Source organism: Cygnus olor, chromosome 4 (genome assembly GCF_009769625.2).
Source record: "Cygnus olor isolate bCygOlo1 chromosome 4, bCygOlo1.pri.v2, whole genome shotgun sequence".
Lineage (NCBI taxonomy): Eukaryota > Metazoa > Chordata > Aves > Anseriformes > Anatidae > Cygnus > Cygnus olor.
Genome location: NC_049172.1, coordinates 375,674 through 397,328, shown reverse-complemented (window position 1 = coordinate 397,328; position 21,655 = coordinate 375,674). Strand labels below are relative to the sequence as shown.

At 44.8% G+C, this 21,655-nt stretch overlaps 1 long non-coding RNA gene across 7 annotated transcripts in view; it reads left to right on the top strand.

Annotated features, from left to right (window-relative positions):
- The window catches only part of LOC121069194, a 127,216-nt gene that overhangs the window by 80,946 nt on the left and 24,615 nt on the right, over positions 1–21,655 (top strand). For 4 of the 7 annotated variants that reach the window (XR_005819327.1, XR_005819326.1, XR_005819323.1 and 1 more), the window contains 2 exons: positions 6,848–11,924; positions 13,579–13,739. This is a non-coding gene — a long non-coding RNA (uncharacterized LOC121069194). Of the gene's footprint in view, positions 1–2,828; positions 4,144–6,847; positions 11,925–13,578; positions 13,740–21,655 lie in introns of all 7 variants that reach the window. The other 3 variants (XR_005819322.1, XR_005819324.1, XR_005819325.1) reach the window with 3 other exon arrangements.

Genomic DNA, 21,655 nt, shown 5'->3' with positions numbered 1-21,655 from the left:
CAAGCAGCTGTGAAGCATAGATCTCAGCCTGGCATTGAAATGTGATGGAGCACTGCAGAGCACCAGGTTTCAAAAGAAAAGAAAACTGAAAACAGCTAAGAAAGGCAAAATGGAGGCAAGTCTTACTGGCTGTACCATAAGGTGACACACCTCTGCTAAGAGGAGCAGGGAATGCCACTGTATATATGTAGAAGAGCTGTATGAGAGCTGTGCTGTCTGCTTTTGTGTAGCATCAGGAGTGGGCTCAGTGTGCCTCATGTAGCAGCCGCCCCAGAGAACCAAGTCAGTATCTGGCTGATGCACAGAGAAGAAAGAAGCTTTTCTAGGCTGGGGCAGACAGAAATAAACTGGATCTAGTATCAGTTAAACCTGTCTTTCCTTCCTGAGAGGCAGATCTGATGTAAGGCTCAGCAGGTGGTATACAGCACCAGGTAATAATGACAGGAAACTGAAGCTGGCAGATACATCATTGGAGAATCAGAGACAGATTCCACAGTCCTGCTGGAAGTGTGGAATAGAGCTTTCCCTACCTCCAGCACAGTTAGAATGATGTAAAACCAGTGTCAGACCTGAATCTTCCCAGAGGTTCACATCGTGGCTGGTAATTGGTGTTATGACCATGTTGTTCCAGTCCTCAGCCCCCTTTCTAACTGCTCCACAATGATTAACAGTTTTTCCAGGCAGCCAGACTTCACGCTGTGCTAGGTGAATATGCAATTGTGTGTTTGTGGCTAAGATCTGTCCCTGCCTGTGTCTGTGGACATGGGAGACAAGGTGACAAGGCCTACAAGAGGTTGGTTTTATGTATTTTTGAAGGTATGATATACAGTAATGGACTAGGATGTACCTTTCAATTGGCCAAGGCCTTATGGGCTTCACTCCAAAAAGGCTATACAGCTACAAGCGTGTTTGCATTTTTCTCTGTGCTGAAGGGCACAAGAGAGAAAAAGTAAAAATATTTCTGCCAAAATGGTTCTTGTCTTGCAAGAAGAATTTGGAGCTAAGTCTTTTCTTAAATGCTATTCAAATACTCAGAGTAAACATTCTGTTTGAGCTTCCTTGGTTATTCCACCAGACAAAATAATCTCTGCCTTATTACTTAATATCATATTTCAGTGCAGATGTAACTTTATTTTTATCACTGTGATGAAGTATGTTTTACGAAACTTTATATCAGCTTCCCAGAAATGCATGTTTCAATATACCAGACAAGCATAAGCAATGAGCTCCTATATAGAAAAGTGTCCATTTTATGCTTAATTGGATGTACACGCTATCTGCTTGGTATGAGTTTAATATCTATGTCATGCATCCTACCAAACAATTCAAGCATATACAGGGAAAGAGTTGGATGGTAACAGAAACAATCTAAAGCCTTTGAGTGGAGAAGGGCCTGACAGAGAGGCAGGTAGGAAGTAAGAGCTTTGATTATGCTCTTCACGGTTGTTTGATATGGCAAACTCTCCGACTGTAATTACAAAAGGACATTTTTGCAGCTCGCTGGTGATAGTACAAGTATATCAGTTAGCTGCTCCACCTGACAGCAAGAAAAGGGGCTCATTTTATTGGAGGCTAAAAACACAAAAGCTCTAGATTTCTGTAACTCTGGAGACAGGAAAAGCCAAATGCAGTGTATTTGGTGGTGTGGGTCTAACTGACAAACAGCTATAAAACTGAGGGCCACAAAAAGCTGTTGCACTTTTTCCGGCAATTTGATATCAAAGGTGCTTAGCTACATGTAGTCTGATGGTTTTCCAAACTGTCAGCAGTGGACAGTCTCCCCAGAAGCTGAAAGTCAAACTGTGTTACTTCCAGCTTGCACGTCAGCAGCAATGAAGATTGGATTGTTAGAAGTTACAGTGTGATCTGTTAGGCTGTCCACAGACATCAGAGAGTATTGCTGTGGTCCCCCAACATTTAACAGCTTGGACTTTTTTTTTCATTTGCTTTTGTTACTGCTGTTGAAGTGTTTCATCTTTGGACTTGTTGACATCCTTTTGACCTTGGACATAGCAAGCCATTTTCTCTAGGGAAAATAATAGCAGAGGAAAGCAAGCTTTCTGGTTTTACCTCTCTTCAGGGAACAAGAAATTCAGAGCAGGACAGCTGTCATCAGCACCGAAACCCAGCAAGTGGCAGGAGGTTCTCGTACCCGCATCATTTCCTCATCAGGGTCATCTTGAATACATGGTTTCATCCAAATTGAAAAATACAAAAATAATTCATATAAGGTGGTGGGTTTTTTTGCTGTTGTTGTTTTGTTTTGTTTTGATATAGTTCCCAAAGGAGTGGCAATCAAGGCCTTTCTGGATTTTTTTATTAATTGATGATAGGAGGACAGAGCAAAATCTGCAAATGCTAGATGCAAATTGGTCCCCTGGGCTGGCCCACCCTCAGCATGTCTGCTGTGCAGCTGCAGGAAAACTCTGATGCTGGGCGAGGAGCTGGCATAGTTCAGCTGCTTGCAATTCACCCCGTTGATTTTAAAGGCAGGCATTTGCCCATGTTCTCTAAATTACTTGGGATCATTTACAGTTGTAAAAATACGTCATTACAAAAGCTTTGTCATTCATCTTTAGGGCCGAAAATGTTCAGCTCTGACAATGTTATCTGGAGGGAACAGCAGCTCCAATCATCTCAAACATGCTTCCAATATAACATGGCTTTGGGCGAAGCTCAGCTCGCTGACACCAATGCTCCAAAAGAAAGGGGTGAAAATGAAGTGACCATTACAATGAGAAATGTGAGACAGATGACATGCAATTTTGCTTGAATGACTGAATTTAAATAACAGAAAATCGTGCCGCCTGTCCTTTTTTGTTTTCTAGCTCTCTGGAGGTGGCCTTTCCATAGCCGTGAATTATTCCTGGGCTTTGGCATAAAGCAGCATGTGGCCCCGAAGTCTGTAGAGAGCTCTGTCCAGATGGAGCAAAAGACTTCAATACACCACCGTCTTGTGGAAGCCTCTTGCACCACGTCAGCTGCTGTGGCATATACAGCAGCCTTGCCAGAGGTCACAGGCAGATGTCAGAGGCATTGAGCAGCAGGCAGTGTACACCACGGAAACTTCTTCAAATTTCACAGATGAAAATAGAGAGTTGGTGTTGTGCAAAACCAGAAAATGAATCAGATGAGACAGGTGCCCAGTCAAATGATGACAAAGTAACTGAACTGCTGCCAAGTGAAAGGCAGCCCTGGATTCCCTTGATGGGTTTCTGTGCTTTCACGAGCCTCACAGCAGCCCTGAATTCAGTCACCTTGCTGGAGCAGTTCAGCATCTACGTCAACAGACAGTTAGGAAGGTTTACAGCTCCAGAAGGCAGATGACCCGGGATGGCTTTCTCAGAAAAGCAGCTCTCCTCCTTCCCAAGCCAAATCTGCTGTACAGTCTCCAGCACATCCTGTTACATAAACTCAGCACAAAGCATTGGAGAAATTTTGCAGCAAGTACCAGAGGAAGGTATGCTGAATAATGTGAATCATTTTTTTTTTTTTTTTTATCCCACCAGCATTAAATCAGGTGGGTTCTGCCATGGATTGCTTTAGTGCTCATCATTTAATTAGAAACAATCATGCTCTCACTGCATAAATTCTAAGCTTCATTCAGAGTATTTATTTCAGCATGGGTTCTACATCGTGCTTTTAAAGGCAAATCAGCATCGGTCTTAGTTTCTGATGTATGAATTATTTGCTAGGATTACCATCAGATGAATGAGAGTCAGCTTTTCCAGTCTGTGGTTTTTAAGCGGGGTGTTTTTTTCACAAGATTTGTTTTGTGCAGGATGGAAGACCTGCTTCGAAGTAAGTGTGACCTGTGTGCATCTGGCAGTCTATACAGGACCTTAGCCAGAGCCATTAAAATCACTGGGTGGATTTCCTCTGACCTGTGATGGAGAATGTTTTCATCCTATGCCAAATGTGTTGACCTCCTGCCCCACAGTATATGCCAGAGTTTGTGTGAATCTTCTGTATATTACAGGGATGATACTAGAAAGAAAGCCTTGCCAGACTGGAGCTGCATGGTCTGCGGAGGATACATGTTTAATAGTGTAGCACCTCAAATAGCGTATGTTTTTTAGGAAAGTTCGTGGAGGCCTTCTCTGCCTGACCCAAACGATCTGAGACAGAGCACCAGCTCTCCAGGTAGGTTTCTGTTCATATAAATGGATGCGTCTGTAGAAAAAGACAGGTAGCTCTAAATTCTCACGGTACTGCACTCAGAGTATATAGAATGTTTGCTACAAAATGACTTCCATTTAAATTTTACTAACTGAGTGTATAAAAAGCAGACTTAACTACAGCTTGGAGAAGTTACTGATTGCTATGGATACCTTCAGTCATATCATATCTTTCCCTACCAGGGAGGTTTTAATGAGTGAACCTGTTCCCATCAAGCCCACCATTTTAAATCAGAACAGGGTCAGATTTGGGGGATTTACTGGTTGGATTTCAGGATACTTAACATAGAATGGATGGATTTCCTAAACACCTAGCACATATTTCACCAGGGGGTGCCTGTTATTTAAAAAAAAATAAAAAAATCTGAGCAACCAAAAGCTCTTGCTGTTGAAGCTAGCAGCCACTCAGGGATTTTTGGAGCCCTGCTTCCTTATTTATAGCTCCTTTATACTGCAGAGCTCTGTTGACCTGCCCCGGTCCAGCCTGTTCCTGACATGCATTTAATACGGTGCACGTTAGGTGGAGCGTCTGCATCGGCCGTGGCCTTGGTGGCCAGGTAGGAGACAGCAGGTGGCGATCTTCAGGTGCCTTCATTGTTCGTACGCGCACGGGGAAGCAGCCAGGCTGGACTCAGGCAAGATCCCCTTGCCAAGAGGGAGCCAGCACACACCAGGGAGCCGCGGGGGTGGTGTGCAATGCCGCGGCAGTGTGTGCCACCAGGGAGTCTGGCCCAGGCAGCAGCTGACCTGGCATGCAGGATTCGCTGCCCAGGGGAGAGGAGAAGCACAATGATAAGTGCTGCTTCAGCACTGTCTGGCCCAGAGCTTCTGCTGCCTTGTGATGCCAAGCCCTTTGGTGCAAGTTACCGTGCATGTGTGCTGTATGGTAATGACCATGTCAGTTACACTGGTAGTGCTCGGGTTGTCTCCTGAGCCGAAGGTACAAGTCCTGAAGAGGCAAAAAGCTCCAAGTGCAAATGCAGCTGTGATAAAACCACCTCTGAAACAGAGTGATGCAGCTACTGGCACCAGTACAGATTTGCAGGGCTAGATGATGGTGTAATTGGATGCCTTTGTTGCCTTATTCACTCACATGTATATAATTTTATTTTATGTACCCACATCTTATAACCCTTGACTTCATGTCTGCCTCTGAAAATTACAAGTCTGTCACTTTCTTAGAGCTTTCCAACCTTCTCCTCTTCTGTTCATTATTGACATTTTTGCCTCTATTAAATGCACACAGCTTTCCTTAAAGACATGGTACTGTTGTAGGGATGTTTTGTGTTAAGGTACAGCCCATTGTCTTTCTGTTGCAGAAGAATATTTGTCTCTCATCACTCATACTTGCTAAAAACATTAATGAGGTTTTGTTTTTCTTACTCCCTCCCCATGTTGTGTCTTCAGGTGAATCCAAAGGCTATCTGTAAACCCTCTCTTGAAACCTGACATAAGCCCCTGCTCACTAGGCTACCCTTTGTAGTTTGTTTTTGTATTTAATCTGTTTGGACATCCCTAAAAGTGGAGTGACTTTGAGGCTGCAGTAAAGTGCAGATCAGTTCAAGTGATCTTTGTATAAAAGTGACAAGTTTCTTCTGTTGCTGGCCTGACTAAGTGCATCCAAGAAGTGCTGGGAAAGCCATTCATCTGCTTTTTATTTTCCTGAAATATTGAGGTCATCCCGTGTCTATCTTTTACTGCACTGAAACAAACATACATCTGCTCCTATACAGGTGCATATGGCAAAAAGAGAGCTGGCCCCTTGCCTGCCATAAGCTGCAGCAAGCCCTGTACCAAGTTCTCATCCAGGTTCTATTTTCCTTGGTCATGGGACCTGAGAACAATCAGACAGATGTTAGGGATGGAGGCCTTGTAGTCTTACAGTGGTAGCAGGGAACTGATCATGTTTGTTGTTGGGCTTCCCTATCGTGAGTGGTAGGGCATATCTTCCCTGCTGCACTGAGTGAAGCTGGGGCTCTGTCAGCGAGGTGCTCTAAGCTGGCACTAATAAATTAGTTTGCTTTGCAGGATGGTGAGAGGCAGCAGTTGTGAGACTGGTTATGAAATGTCCTGGGTCTTGTCTGCTTATGGCTCCTGCAGATCCACTGATACTTTTAAAAGGGTACATACTAACTCTGATCTGCTGTCATGATCAGATAAACCCAGTTCATTTATTCTGACCACTGAAATAGCAGTTGCATTTTCATCTGGTTACACCATTTGGTCTCTTTGAGTGATCTCCCTGAAATACTTTAAGTGCTATCAAAAATCACTCTGTACCTTTCTACTCACAAAGTAGTAGTGAGGAAAACTAAGGGAGCCCAGTTTTGCTCAGAAGGAAAGAGGATGCCAAAGTTGTTTCACACTGAATGGTACTGTAATTTTCTAAGCGCTACTCCATATCTCCATATTTACCCGGATGTGTGCATATACAGAGTCATCTGCCTTACAGAGTCATCTGCCTCCCTAAGAGATCACTCATCTTGAATAGGATTCACTTTGTTTTACTTGCTGTCAATTGAGTACATCACAGAGGGAGAAGAGCAAGGCACAGCATTGCTGACAGCCTTGTATTACAGATGGCTTTTCAGTCTCCCTTAATATCTTAAATACTAAGACAGGAAAGTATAAATATATGTTGTGTTGTTTTGTGTTGTTTTGTTTTAAAGGTCTGTTTGCTGCTACCAAGACAATCAAAATGAAGTGGGAATGATTTAGTAATGGATGACAATATTACTGTGGAGCAACTGTGTTAAATCCTTCTGGTAATAGTAATAACTATTTGACACATCAGAGTGCATACTGCACAAGGACTTACAGATGGTCATTCACAGTCATCTGATTTGTCTACCTCGGACGGCCTCCCTGTGAACAAACACATCACCTTTTTTGCTCCATTTTGAAGAAAATGCTAGCAGAAGGGTTTACAGGCAGGAAAGTTTGCAGTAACACAATTTACAGAGGTACTCATAAAAAAAAAAAAAAAACTTTTGTACTTGTTAAATACTTTGCATGGGTTTTGGCACTGCTTCAGAAAAGCACCTGTGTTTTTGCTTGATTTTACACTTACATTTGTCACGTCAACTTCGGATCTCCATCAAGAAAACGAAAGCTTTGCCACAGGTCTTCTTGAGAGCAGGTATGGTTTGTGCAATACGTGCAGTGCAGATGGCACTCTGATCCCCACCTTGTTGGCTTCTGCGAGTAGCTGAGGTGCCGCGTGCCGAGGAGCCAGCCACAGGCAAGGGGCATCCCTGAGGGATGTGCGTGGCCCCTGGGTGCTCCTCAGCTCACCCAGCCATAGCTGGCAGGAGCAGAGGCCTCGGGGGAGGCCATGCTGCGGTGCTGCGCTGCAGTGTTCCTGTGTTCATCGATGTGCCCAGAAAGAGATGGGGAGGCTTACTGGCAAGCGCGTCGTTAATGCTATTAAACGTTACTTAGGCCCACAGCAAGCTGCATGTTCAACAGTTTAAGCTGTAATTGCTGGCTGATGCAGAAATAAGACTGGATATATGTAAATCCTGTTGAACGCTAATGTAATTTACCTCCTTGGATGGATTAGCAGCCTCTGCAATTAGCGGTGTGTGCAGCTAGTCATGTTATGGAGAATCCATCGCACAGGGCTGTAGGGTACATTCAAATTTGCGTATACTACGTGTGCCTCTTTTTATTTATTTATTTATTTATTTTCATCCAGGGGGACATTGCTGGGTAACACAGAGCCAGTGCTGTGTCCTTTGTGGAGGGTGGGGAAATGTGTGACCCACCTCCTGTCACCTTCAGCCTTTCTTCCTTCTCTCATGCATTTTTCACCTCCCCCACTGTTTCCCTGTGACATGTTAATGTTTTTTGGGGTGGTGGAGGGAGAGAAAACTCCCTGCTGTAGCTAAAGCAGTTATCCCCAGCTCGTGCAATTGGAAGATATTGTATCAGCATGTATTTTCATGCATGTGCATACTGTTTGTGTTCATCTGTTTAAAACAAGAGTCAGAGAGAGCGAGACGTATAGACATACAAAGTCCAAACAGATTTCCTTCCCCTGCATCCATAAAGTCTACTTTTGCAGCAAGCATGTGAATGGTGGGCGATTTAGGTCCTAGGGTGCTGCACGAAATAAGTGCAGGTGCACTGCAACTGCATAAAAAGTCATCGGTTTGATTTTTTAAATACATTTGGGAACAAAGGTGCAAATCCCCCTCTCTCTGTTTTGTTTTGAAGTTCTAAGATTAGGATCCTTTGTTCCTCAATGCATAAGCAATCACTGTGGGCTTTTCCATGGCTTGGCACACACGTTTTCTAGTACCTGAGGGTCTGTGACAGTCATATCATCCCTGGTTGTGCATCTCATATATCCCTTTAGAGGCTTCCTGTTTCCAAATTATTTCCTGCACAATTTTAAAAGCAACGCACTAATAATGACTTTCCCAGCACATTTGGAGGCATTTAAGAAAGGAAGTGCTAGTGGCATTTCATGCAGGTAAATTTCCTACAGACCTGGGAAGCCCTCAGACTTTGTGTATACAAGCTGCTAGTCTGTGAAGGCGTAGTTACAGCATGGTTATTTTAGACCGAGCCATCCCTGCAGGTAGGTGCATGATGGAGGTGTGACTTAATACAGGGTGCTTGGACTTGATACAGGATGCCCGAGGTGTTGTGTGGGGACACAGTCAGTATTGCCCAGTGCCCCCTTCTTCAGAAAACTTCTTTATTGCAGTGAATGCTCCTTGTTTGCACCCTGTCCGGACCAGCTCTTGTAGTAGTTTTGTGTCATTTCAGTGATTTCCAAAAGAGGAGGAAGAGACTAATAGCCATACTCCGTACTGTCTATCTGTTTTCTAAGGCCACAACATACCACCTTATACTCCCCTTTTTATTGCTTCCTTTCTTTTCAGAAATGGAGGCAACACACGGGCACCAACAGAGTTAGAATGGCGTGGGCAGCGCTGTCATGGTGGTTTGCCAGGAGTATAAATAAAATCCTCAGTTAAGTGAAAGCAGGAACATCTTTGTCACTGTTGTTAGCTGGGACTTCACTTGATATTTCTAAATGGTGCTGAAGAAAAGACACATGAGTTGAATACAATAAAAATAACATGATTTCTTCATGTAGGAGGGAAAAAATGTTTTCTCCAATTTTTGCTAAAGCTGTAGTAAAATGTTGATTTCCCTGCCTTATTGCTGCTGCTTCTGCTCACAACTTGAACACGAATGTGTGATTCGCAGATAGTAGTCTATCTACAGCACCATTTAATCGTACTTTTTTTCGCACTGGGTGCACTGAGAAGGTCAGTTTTGAAAGCAGCTATTGCAAACATTCACCTAGATGTCTACTTCTTCAAAAATCCCAGGGAATATTCAAATCTGCTTGCATCCCTGTCCGCACAGTTTTCCAAACTTCCCCTCAGTGCAGGGCTGCACTATCAGCTTTGTCATGGATGACACGGCAGTTTGTCTGTGTGTGGCACCCTGCCCAAACAGGACAGACAGGGGGATGAACAATCAAGCTGTGGAGATGCATCTGTGGAAAGGAGAGTTTTCATTCTTCATGGTGGAAAGACAATTTTATCCTTGCTGTGAGGGGATATCACTCCCCCCTTGTTTTAAAGTTCTTTAAAGGACTGCTCTCCTTTCACTCACACGCTGCCTTCAGAAATGTAAATCTCACCATTGTGCCCCATTATTTGGGGAAAGGGGGAGGGCATTGTTCACTGAAGGATTTTATGTTACTAAGAACTGTTAGCTAAGAAATGTGGTGTGCATTTTTTCCTGCTGCAGTGTTAGCCAAAATTGAAGAAGGAGGCCTTTATTGTAATCGTTATTTAAATAACATTTCTGTGCTTCTTGGCTATCCCTTTTAAAGACATTGTAATAGCAACCCTACTCCAGCCATCTGACAGCTCACCTTGTCACATATATGGCTGTAACACAAATGTCCAGGGGAGGCAGGGAGGATCTTGGCTTGTTGGACTTGGGTGTTCCCTGGCTGGGAGCCCTCCCTTTATGTCTTGGGGGAAGGGGATTTTCTGGCCCAGCCCTGAATAAACTGGTGGGGATTATCAGAGGTGGTCGGGCTGCTTTAGGAGTCCTCCCCCCCTCCCATTGGCAGAGCTGCCCAAAAAGCCGCCAAGTAAACGTCTTTGGGCTGGATTGCTTTTCTGGTGGTTTGTCTTGGAAAACTTTGTTCCGTGTTGTCTTACCTCAGATGTGGTCAAGCCAAACTTTAAGGAACTTTTAGGTGGCTGCAGCTTCTGTTGTTGTAATTTTGGTTAGTTTATACTCAACTTCTAAAGCAATCCTTCCCTCCAAGAACAAAGAGCCTCGGCAAATCCCTGTGTGTCAGGTCTCCATGGCATCTCTCTGGAAAGTGCAGAGGCAGAATTCAGCTCAGCAGATTTTATCTGCCCTGACACCAGACGTATGAGGACAAACCATCCCAGAATATTTCGAAGGGGACGTGTAGATGATTGCATCTGTCACCTGTGAAATGCTGATTCAGCCATGGAACTGGACAACAGCCTAGTCCAGATCCAGACAGCTCAGTAAAGCCAACAGCTCTGATTTGCAGCAGTACTTTCAAAGAGTTGCGTGCATGTCAGTCCACCTGCTCAGAGTCGTGCCCATCCTCACCTGTGGTCTGACGGAGTCCTGTGGTCTCGGAAAGAAGAGCAGCTCCTTCCAGCCCTCGCTGTCTTCCCCTCCTCCTAGCCAGAAGGCAAGTAGCTACTGCCCCTAACACACTGATGCATTCTTTGGCTCCCAAAGATGTTTTAAACCACGTGGTGTCCTGAATTAGGCTAGGATTAAGACCACACAGTTTTTCCTGGCTAGTTCTTCAAATAGTCTTCAGGATTCAACACCAGCATTATGATCCTGATGACTGACAGGGAAGGGCTTTGTATTGTCCCCTGTGATAGAACAAGGCCTCGTCGCTGAGACTGGACGTGAAAATGAATTTCCAAAAGGATCCCGCATCTCCTCTGACAAGTGGGAACAGCCTGAGCTATATGCCCATGCAAGCCTGGGAGGTTTTCCTCACATTTCAAGTTCAAGCAGTATTAGGAGGCAAAAGGGAAATAGATTTCAGTGCCTCTCAGAGAGACATGATTTAATTTCTCTGAAACACATTGCATGCCAAAACCCAACCTGTCGAGCAGCTCACAGCAGCTCCTGTGTCCAGCTGTATGGAAGCTCTGTGCTGTATGTATCTGCATGGGTAGAGACAGGAAAACATCTGTAGCAGTAAAGAGCATACCTGGGAACACACAGAAAGGAGAGCAGTGTTAGCAAAACCAGAGGATGCTGTCTCCTTACCTGACTCACAGGATATGGGGACCCGTGTTTCTGCTTACAGGGTGACAGTTACCATGGATTCTGGGCTGTGCGACTTCAGAGCCAGAACAGAACAAAGCAGCCTGGCTGCCTCTGCAAAGTTGGCCTTGTGCAAGACCTGTGTACATCATCTGCAGCTGTCCTGCTGGAGGAGGCTTCTGCTATCATCTTATCTAATCCCTGCCCGCCTCCCGCTGCATCCTGAGGTGTGTCTGTTCCTCACCTAAAAGTCTGCTGGTTGCCTTCACCCCAGGCAGCAAACAACGGTTACTTAAAGCCTTTCACAGTAGCTGGCACGGGGTGTAGAGCTGTTGGGGTGGCACCTCTTGGGACCAATAACCTCCTGCAGGAAGCAGGGATAACAGCCTGGAGAAGCAGTAGCTTCTTTGGCCAGCAGCACACGCCAGAGAGGAGGGGGTGAGTGCTGCTGCAGTCCTCATGGGCTCACCATCCCACCTCCAGGCCATGCAAGGGGAATGCGCTGGAGTTAATGGGATCATCCTGCCTGCACTTGTGTCAGTCTGTGCCAGAGGTCTTCTGCTGTCCCTGCTGGCTGCTGTCAAAGCCCGGGCCTTGGGGGGGCCTATGCTACACAGGGAGTCTGGAGAAATTCAAGCTGCCAGTCCTCCACTGGAAAGGCACTGGGGCAGCAGAGCCTTGGCAATGACCTGGAGGTGTCACTTAAGCTTTTTAATTAATTTCTTTGCAGCTAGTTTGGCTGGTAATGTCTTTGGGCTGTTTTGTGGTGGTGGTGTGGATGGTGATGATGATTTTTTAATGAGCCGATATGCTCGTTACTCACTGGTCCAGCCTGTAAGGCTATTGCTTTCATTCATTCAGAAGCTAAAAGTTTTTTCAGGAGGGCTTGGCAAACATTCCTTAGCCAAGGATCCAAGGGCATCATCCTCTCTCAGCTGCACAGCTTCTCATTAATATTTGAAAAGATTTAGTGTAAAATTTAGGGTGTGAGTACAGTATTTTATGCAGTTATTTCTAAATTCATGGATTCCTAGATTTTCAGGCCAGAAGGGACTATTATGCACACCTTCTCTGACCCCCTGCATAATGTAGGCCACATTTGTTTAAAGATTCAATTTGCTTTCCTGAACAAACTTGTATATATTATATATAGTTTCATACAGAGGAGTAGCTAGTGAAAAGGTTGAAACCCATAAATATTATATTATACCACCTGGTGCTCTGGAGCTGGCTCCTGAATGACAGCCACTCACAATGAAAAGCAGCTTGAAAGACAGGGAGATATAGTGATATGACTATTGCAGAGAGCAAATGAATGGCTCCATGTTAGGGAGAAGTTTCTAGGAGCATGGTTTCAGTTTAAGTTTTATGTTTTTCCTTTGGAAAACAAATGTTCTTTCACTCCACATAACCTTTATTTTAGAAACAGGGAAGCAAGAAAGGGGGAGAGAGGTTTCTATAGCGGAGCATGGTGTACGTGAATAACTCTGTAATGACAAGCTATCTTGAACTGACAAGGGGAATGCCCCTACTGAAGCTCTCAATTTACAGCAAACATGCAGCACACAAAAGGTAGCCTCATAGTTACACAACTGTATTTGGTATATTACAGTGTAATGATTCATGTGAATAGTAGGAAAATGTATTTGGTATTTACTGACATCCCATCAAGTGATTGAAGATGGGTTGAATGGCTCAAGAGATGTTTCTGTCTCTGCACCTCTGTTTGCAACAAAAATAAAAAGGAGAGGAGGTAGGAGTCTCAGGCTGAGCAGCCACCTCTGTGACACTGGCCCAGGCTTTGATAGTCATCCTTTCATTCAGCCTATTGCTCATGCTGGAGCCTGCAGAAGTGTTTTACAGCTGAGTGCAGACCCACGTCATAAAAGCTGCAGGTTCTGTCTGTATGGTTAACATTGGCTGTTATAAATAATCCAAATGCTGCTCTCTGATCTGATGCAAGAATAAATACGTTGGGTGTGAGTGATGGGAGCTAGGGGGAGGAGCGGGGAGGGGACAAGGAGAGGTTTTTGGTATGCTCAGTCTTCTGAGCAGATCAACTTTTGAGGAAGTATTTTTTTTCACCCCACAGATGTTCATGTGCCAGAAGATTGCCCCTGGTCTGCAAGCTGTACGTTACTGCAGTGCTCTGTGGGCTGCCTGGGACAGGAGAGCAAGAGAGCTTCTCCCAGCAAACAATGGCACAGGTGCTCTGGTGGCCCAGGAGAATTTCTGCTAACCGGGCATCCAAATGTGAGTTAACAAGGGGAAGCCTTTCTGGTCCCCACAGATAGCAAATCCAGCAGTAGAGCTGAGCAAATCATGAAGTATTATTTGCCAGCTTCATGCACATTTTGCCCTGCTCATTTAGCCTTCTGGGTGTCTTGCAAGGCTATAGTTGGCCTCCTCACACGCCATCTTTCACTAGTGAAGGCAAGATAGCTAAAGGTGAGTCTGTCACTGGTATAAACACGTATGTGCTTCAGTGCAGAGATATGACTGCTTCTGTAGAAGCAAATCAGCCCTCAGAAAATGAGCGAACTGTTCTGCATCACAATAAATACAGCAAGGTAGAAAAAGTCACGGTATTGGGAAAAAAAAGGTAAGTGAAACAAAATGCATCTCTGTAATGTGCAAAGGTGTTCTCATTTACAGAGCTAGAGATTTTAATTTGATTAATCATTTCACTGTTCCACTTCATGATGATGTAACTGAGTTTTCATCAATATGGGTCTTTTGCTGTTGAAACACCCATCGTTAGGTTTTAGGAGATGTTATGATCTTTTTGTAATCATACAATCAGGTTCTAACTGTTTCTGGTTGTATCAGCTGCTCTCATCTGGCTCTAAGGTCATACTGTTTTTCTTCAGGCTTTTCAATATATGCTAATAACTTTTTCGTTACAACTGGGATATCACAGATATGATACAAGTACTGTAATAGACCTATATATTATTCTTGCATTTGTCGGTTTTAATTAAAGAATGTAAAGGGTGAAACTGCTGGCTCTATGGAAGAGATTTGTGATAGAAGGATTATTTTTAGAAAAACAGAAATAATACCACAGCCAAACTCCATGAAAAAGTGGAAGAGAAACTAGGAGCCTCTCATAACAGTATGTTGCCATTTTTGCACGTGCCTGTTTGAATGGACTGCGGTGGTGCGCTTGTAAAGGATTGAGGAGTGCTTAAGTTCTTGTTTTTCTTTGAAACCCTATGAGCATCCATTCAGAAAGCGATGAAAATTCCCTTGTTCTCCACGAAGCTGAAGGGTGGTCCACTCCTGAGCTTCTTGACTAGTAGGTTTTTTTTCCTCCTACAGAAGTTTTGCAGTGCTGTGACCTGCTGGCAGACAAGCCAATGGCAGGTGGATGGGTTAAAAGGCATGATCTGAGGCATGGTGCCTGGCCTGGAGGGTCATATCAGGCATGTTTGCTATGAGCAGAACAAAGTACCATGCTCCTTTTTGTCATTGTGGGCATGTGTGTGCAGAAGATTAGCTCCTGGGTGGGACTGCCTTCTGTGACTGAAGGGACGGGCAGCTTTCTCATACCTGCTGCACAGGTGTTTGCACCTGGTGTTGCTGTCTGGGTCCTGTTAGTAGTCAGTGTACAGAAGGAATTGGGCTTTCCCAGATAAATTTCATCTGACCTATCTCAGATATCCTATTCTGTGAGGAAATAAACTTGATGCTTAGAAATTCCTATGCTGAACAGAAAGGCAACCTACAGTGATTAGCTCTCATTAGTACACCTAACTTGTAGTAATTTCAGATTTAAGCAAAAGAATCCTACCTCACCTGTCACTGTAGGGCTCCAGTTTCTTACAGAGCTGCTAGGTGCTGATCAGGTATATAAAACAATAATTACATCTCTATTTTTTGAAATAAAAAAATTCATACTTGTGTTTGTTTACAAATAAAGATCTTGCTTTGTGTGCAGGACGGGCTTACAGTATACAAAGAGTTAGTATGTTGGGTTCTGCCATAGCAGTGTTTGTTTTATCAGCGTTGTAACTCAGAGGGATCAGTGAGGGAGAAAAAACATTGACAACTGACAGAAAAGGTTGGGTACCAACTGCTAGCGAGAAGCTGCATCTGCTGTCCTGCTCTGCCATTTCCTACTGAAACAGCACTTGGCTCTGCAGGCAAGAGATGTTTGTTCCCATATCTGAGGGAGACCTCTGCTCTGCCATGTAGAGGATGTGACCCTGCTCTTCAGGACACTCAGCCTCTAGGCCTTCTCAGTTTGTATTTTATTTTATTTTATTGCTTTTTATTGCTTTTTGTTGCTTTTTATTGCTTTTTATTTTATTGCTTTTTATTTCTTTTTATTTTATTTCTATTTTAATTTAATTTAATTGTATTTATTTTTCGTTTCAGTTTAGTTCAGAGATTTAGAGCTGAGATGAGTACTCAGCAAACCCAAGCTGCCAAGCTGTTCCCCTCTGGATTTAGGGACCCACACAGCTCAGCCAGCAACGAAAGTAACTTGCAGGCGTAAGCTTTCAGATCAGTGACATAGCATTGATTGACAGCCTGTTGTCGGCCATCCATACGCTCTCAATTTCTCTCTCCAACATTGCAGGGAAATAACCTTTATGCTTATTCACTGAAGGTGAATTTCAGACAGTAAAAACAACCCATGGTCACCTTTAGGAACCATCCAAGGAAATGCAGCCAATATGATTCTTATTAGTAAACTATCAAGAGTTTTGGTGATCGTTGTTATTATTTTTATATATTGTGTCAAATAGTTGGACAGATGTAAAGGAATGGGACTTTCATCTTTGAAGTGACATGCTTCCAGACCTGGAAATAACAAAACAGGAAAGAACAGCACTTAGCTAAATTATATTATTATTGTATAAGCTTTATCAAACAGCTATTGGTATGTCCAGAACTGCATCTCTGACAGGCTGCAGCCTATCCCTCGCTGCTTACCCTGGCCAGAGCCATACAGTGTTTTCTGGAAAACCCTTACATGAAGATTGTGTCTGCAAAAACTGGTGAAGGAGCTCGAGACTCTCCCAGACCTGTTCAGTTCTGTGGTGTGAATGCTTTCAGAGCAGATTTGGGGGAAGAATTCTCCATAACTGTGGACCAGGCAGAGGAAGCTTTACTGAAGTTTTAGTAGATGCAGAGGAGGAGTCACATTTTTTTGAACTGATGGGGAAGGGAACAAAAAGGCAGCTTCTCCAAACACTCCCATAATAAACTGTGAGTTGGCCTTAACACAGACACTGCATGTCAGATCCACGTGCCCCCTCCTCAGCGTGCAGCTCTCTTGCCCGGGCTGGGTGCATGGGCAGTGCCCAGGTAATACTTCTCAGCCATCTGGGCTTCTTCTTTCCCTTCTTCTCAAGTCAGTTTAGCTCCAAGGGCGTTTTTTTCCTGGTCTTTTTTCCCTCCTGACTGAAGGCAGTGGTCTATCTATTAATTTGTTGCTGTTTTCCTGAAGGAGTAGCATACAATGATAATTTGTTACCGCGGAGCCCATAATGACTTTTAATTGTGGATCCTAATGTCACATGCTGTCATTTAAATCTCAACGTCTGTCACTTCCTCGTTCTTTCCCAGGGAAAATACAGCTTTTTCCCCCTTCAAACATCTGCATTAGGACACAGTTTATGCCTGCCTCAGTTGAGCTAAGTGAGTAACAGAATGCCAGCTCCTCGAATTATTAGCTTCTCTGACTTAGCCAGAGTGGGAAAACAAGCATCATCTATTTGTTACTTTCAGTGGACACTCTGGATACAAAAGAAACATTCCAGATTTAAACAGACATTTTGGAGATAGCCCTTGTGGTTTTCTTTGTCTGAAGAAGCCCAGCCTTGTGGGTCTTGCTCTCTTCTTTAAAATGAGACAAAATCATCTGAGCAATTGTTTTTATGTTCTTTTCCTTTGCTGCACTAAAATCATTGGGGTGCTCCCTCCTCATTGCACTGGCAGTGACTTTTATGATCGGAACATAGAGTGGAGGGACTTTTCCCGCCCCACACACATAGTGGGAGGCGGGTGGAGTTGATGAGCGAATCCCAGCAACAGTGCCTGCAGGACAGAACCAGCTGGAGCTGGAGGTAGCCATGGGGTTTCCCCTGGAAAGTAGCCCCAGGATCAAGGTGTGCAGAATGGAGCTAGCAAGCCTCACAGTCCAAGTCACCCTGGAGGAAACACACAAGATGCCACCAGGCAGAAGCTGAGAAGGCTGTGCAGGTACAGCAGAGGGAAACATCAGGAGTCACTGCTGGTACTGTGATGGCGGCTGATCTCACGGAGACATAAGGATGGTCACTCTTTGGAAATGACCTGGGACTTCTGAACCTGGAAACTGAAGTCTCCCAGCTTGAGCTGCCCTGTTGCTTCTCTTAGCTTGTCAACAGCTGTTGCCTTGAGATCCCGTACGTGATCCAGACACAGAAGGGAACACAAACCCAAATGGCTGGCATAGCTGTGTGTGGTTAGTCATCTCTGCTGCAGAAATGCTCCTGAAGGAACATGCATGCAGAGGAAACTATGAATTTGTTCAGTATCCTCTGCTAAAAAGAGACAGTATCATTCTCCATTTAGCCTTTTTTTTTTTTTTTTCTTTTTGTAAAACTGAAGCTTAAACCTAAAACCAGATCTCAGTAGTAATGGTGGTAAAATGGAACAATGACCCAGCACATGCCTGAAAGGACACTGAGATTTTCTGAGGAGCAGATGGGGGCTGAGCACTCATCTCTGAGCAAGAGGGAATTGCACTTCGGTCCATGCCTCTTCCAGGTCTGACTCCTCATGCTTTCTTTAATGAGCTCGCTCTTGCTGTGTAGTGGAGATAGTCTACCTGAACGTTCAGATCTCCAGAAGTCTCTCCTGACGTCAGTTCAATTTTGTTTTTATTTGTTTCTACATCTTGAGTCATTTGATCCTTCTTGCTTAAGTTGTACAATTATCATTGGCCAGTGTCAGCAGCCAGAGAACCGTTTGTACAAGCTGCTATCTGCTGTCACGTTTCTCGTATGTCTCCGTTAGAGAAGAATGAATCCTTTTCCTTCACTGAGCCATCAAAAATGCTGTCTGTCCGTGCATCATGTGGAGCAAAGTGACAGAGTTGTGCTTCTCATCTGACATCCTTAATGTGAGAGTACATCATCAGGCTTCATCCTCATTGCATTCCCAGTGCAAGCTCACTGCTGCTTTCTGATGTGAAGCATTGGCATGCACTTTGGTTTGTTTAACAATACATTTGCTTTTTTTAACAGGTATGTAGATAGGAAAGGTCTGGAGTGATGTATTGTATGCTGTGAGAAACCGTTCTCCCAAAAACCATGATGGTTTCTGGGCTCTGATGGTCATGCAGACACTTTTATAGGTAAATGGGTAGTAAGTGTGGGAGCTGACAGGGACATAGGCTGACTCTTCTGTAACCTGCAACCTTAATTCTTCCTCCCTTAAGCTGCATTTTCAAAGGTCCTAACAAGCTGACGGAGTCTTCTGAAAGCAGTTCATCCCACCCGCTCCCCCAGCTCTGTACCAGGCACAACACAGCGGGATCCTCCTGAGCTGCCAGGGCGTGCCCATAAAACAGTTCCAGCTCCTGCTGTTGGACATCTTCACCTGCCTCTGTGGGAACTCCAATGCCTATGCCCCACATCTGGCAGTGGCAGCAAGGTAGAGAGCATGCCAGCAGAGCAGAGCAATGAGAGGAGCCCATTCCTTTCCTTCCTAGTGCCTGCTGAGGCCATGCCCTGCCTAGGACAAGGGGGGAAGCTGCCCGCTGCCCCCACCAGCAAAACTGCATGGGAAATGCTCTATTTCATGAAACCCCACCAACTTGGTGGGGGGAGACAGGTGGGGCTTGTGGGAAATTGCAAGTCTTGCAGTTCTACCAAGACGTGAATTTAGAGGGTGTTGTCAGCGTGTGATTCCCCTGTGCTCTGTAGGCAGAATTAAGTGTTGCAGTCGATGTAGACCTGGTGCACGACACAGGATTGTGTGTGTGTCCTCACCCCCGGAGGTGCGGGTGCTCTGGTGGTGGCTGCAGCCAGCTGGCAGTGTAGAGCTACATGTCCTGAGGCCCTTGCAAGGAAAAACAGCAAGCCACAGTCACAGCCCTGTCAGCATGGCTGTCTCCTTTAGCTCAAGCTGCTCATTCTGGCAGCAGGGGAGATCTCTGCGTTTTCGAGGGGAGGAGGAATGCACAAATTGGCAGCTGGGAAAGATGTCGTAGGTTAGCTTCTGTGATCTAAGATGCTCCAGCAGAGATCCCTGCAACATCTGCTTTGCTTGCCTTGTGCATACCTACATATTCATGCACAGCTTTCTGAATGCTCAGGAGACGCTTGCGCATGCAGGAAGAAGAGTTCCAGTGAGCCGTATACCTCCTGCTGTAGCTGATGGGAGATGAAACATCTTTGGTCTGCCATATTTTCATCTTCAAAGAATTTTTGGGGCTTATGGAAAAAGTCAGGGTGCCCTCCATCTCACCTGTTTCCTGATGAATGTGAAGAGCAAATGGGAAAAGACCAAAAAATCGGCATGTACTGAGAACCAGGCTATCTGGGGAATAATGTGTCTTTGTGAAGGCCCCGTGGGCTGATGCTGTGTGAGTAAACCAAGCACAAGGGGGTGACGCTGGGGCCTGGCAGGAGGCGGTGGCCCCGCAGTGAAGAAAGGTTCCTGACACATCCAGCGAGGAGTGTTGTGGGATGTGCTCCTTGCCAGAGCCAGGCCCTGCTTTCCAGTGTCTGCCGATGAAGGCCAATGGGCGGACAGTAGGTCAGAACCGTGGCTGGAGCGGTTCTGGGGCTGCCGCTGGCTTCCTGCAGCACAGGCAGCTTGCGGCTCCTCAGACTGTGGGAGGCTTGCAGAGGTTGCAACTTGCATGCCACACATTGCAAAAGCCCCACGCCAGATGTGCACAGTGTGGCATGCTGCAGTGCTCCTTCTTGCAGATGAGGAGAGGATGGAGGATGCTCTTCACTGCTGTCGCTGTACATCCCCACCTCCAGGCTTGTTGTAAGTGAGCCTTGCCCCCACATGAAGATTTTGCCAAAATGCTCTTGGTACTGTGTGTGTGCCAACATCACAAGTGTAGGGTTAATGCCATCCTCAAAAAAATTGTTTGAATTTACAGGATCACAGCACTTGGCTCTGATTGTCCTGAAAAAGGTCAGATACAGAGCAAGTCTCTCCCTTTGGGCTTTTCCCTTGAGAAAACACTCTGCACCTGGGAACGGAGATTTTTTTTTCCTCTATTTTCCTTCTCTGCCTTCCTTCCTTCCAACAGGTGGCTTAAAATGATTGTGTGCATTTGTCATCTTGTTTATTATTTGAACTGATTTCTGTCTCACCAGCAGTGTTAATGTGATGAGTGCGCGCTGTTCTTAGCTGGTCCTTGACTCTCTTCTCATCTCAGCTGTGGATGGAGCAGCGTGAAGGCAGAACGCACCAGAAAGGTGCTTGTGCATAGGACACACATGTGCTGTAGGCTGGAACTTCTGTCTCTGCATTGTCTGTCACGCTGCTCCTCTAAAGGACAATCAGCATGTGTTTTCAAACCAGTGTTTAGCTCACTGTTCTCTCAGCTCTGAAATTCCTAGGTACAGCAGTCACACCAAGTTTTGGCATTTGTGTGTTGGTAAAATGAAGAGTGATTTAAAGACAAAAGTGTTATGGGCCATGAATAACTTAAAAATAAAATACACAGTAAGGTGCTGTTTTCAGTAGTTCCAATCTGGCAGGATACAATTGGGTGGTCTGCTCTTTAAACTCTCTCTTGCACAAAAGACTGGATGTACTGAGGGGTACCTTGCGCACTTGAATGCGCATTGGATGCAGAGAGGAGCAAGCTGCCTGAAAAGGCTGTGCTTAGAGTAGTCCAAAAGTGGTGAAAGCTAGAAACGGATAAAAGAGTGGTTTTGTTAACTGAAACAGATGTTTCTTGGATTCCTTGATTTGGATCAAAAAGGCTGTTGCTTTATTCTTTGTTCAGAGAAACTGAAAAAGTCATTCTTTAATTTTGTTCTCCTGTGTTTTCACATTTCTGGGGGTAGTGATACCAGTGGAGCATTTTCATATGTTAGAATGTGTTAACTGGAGATTTTGGGCTCAAACTTTCCACTACATTGTGATCCTTGCGTAATAAGGTCAATCTCACTCCAGCTTGTTTGTGTTTTAGCACTTTGTGT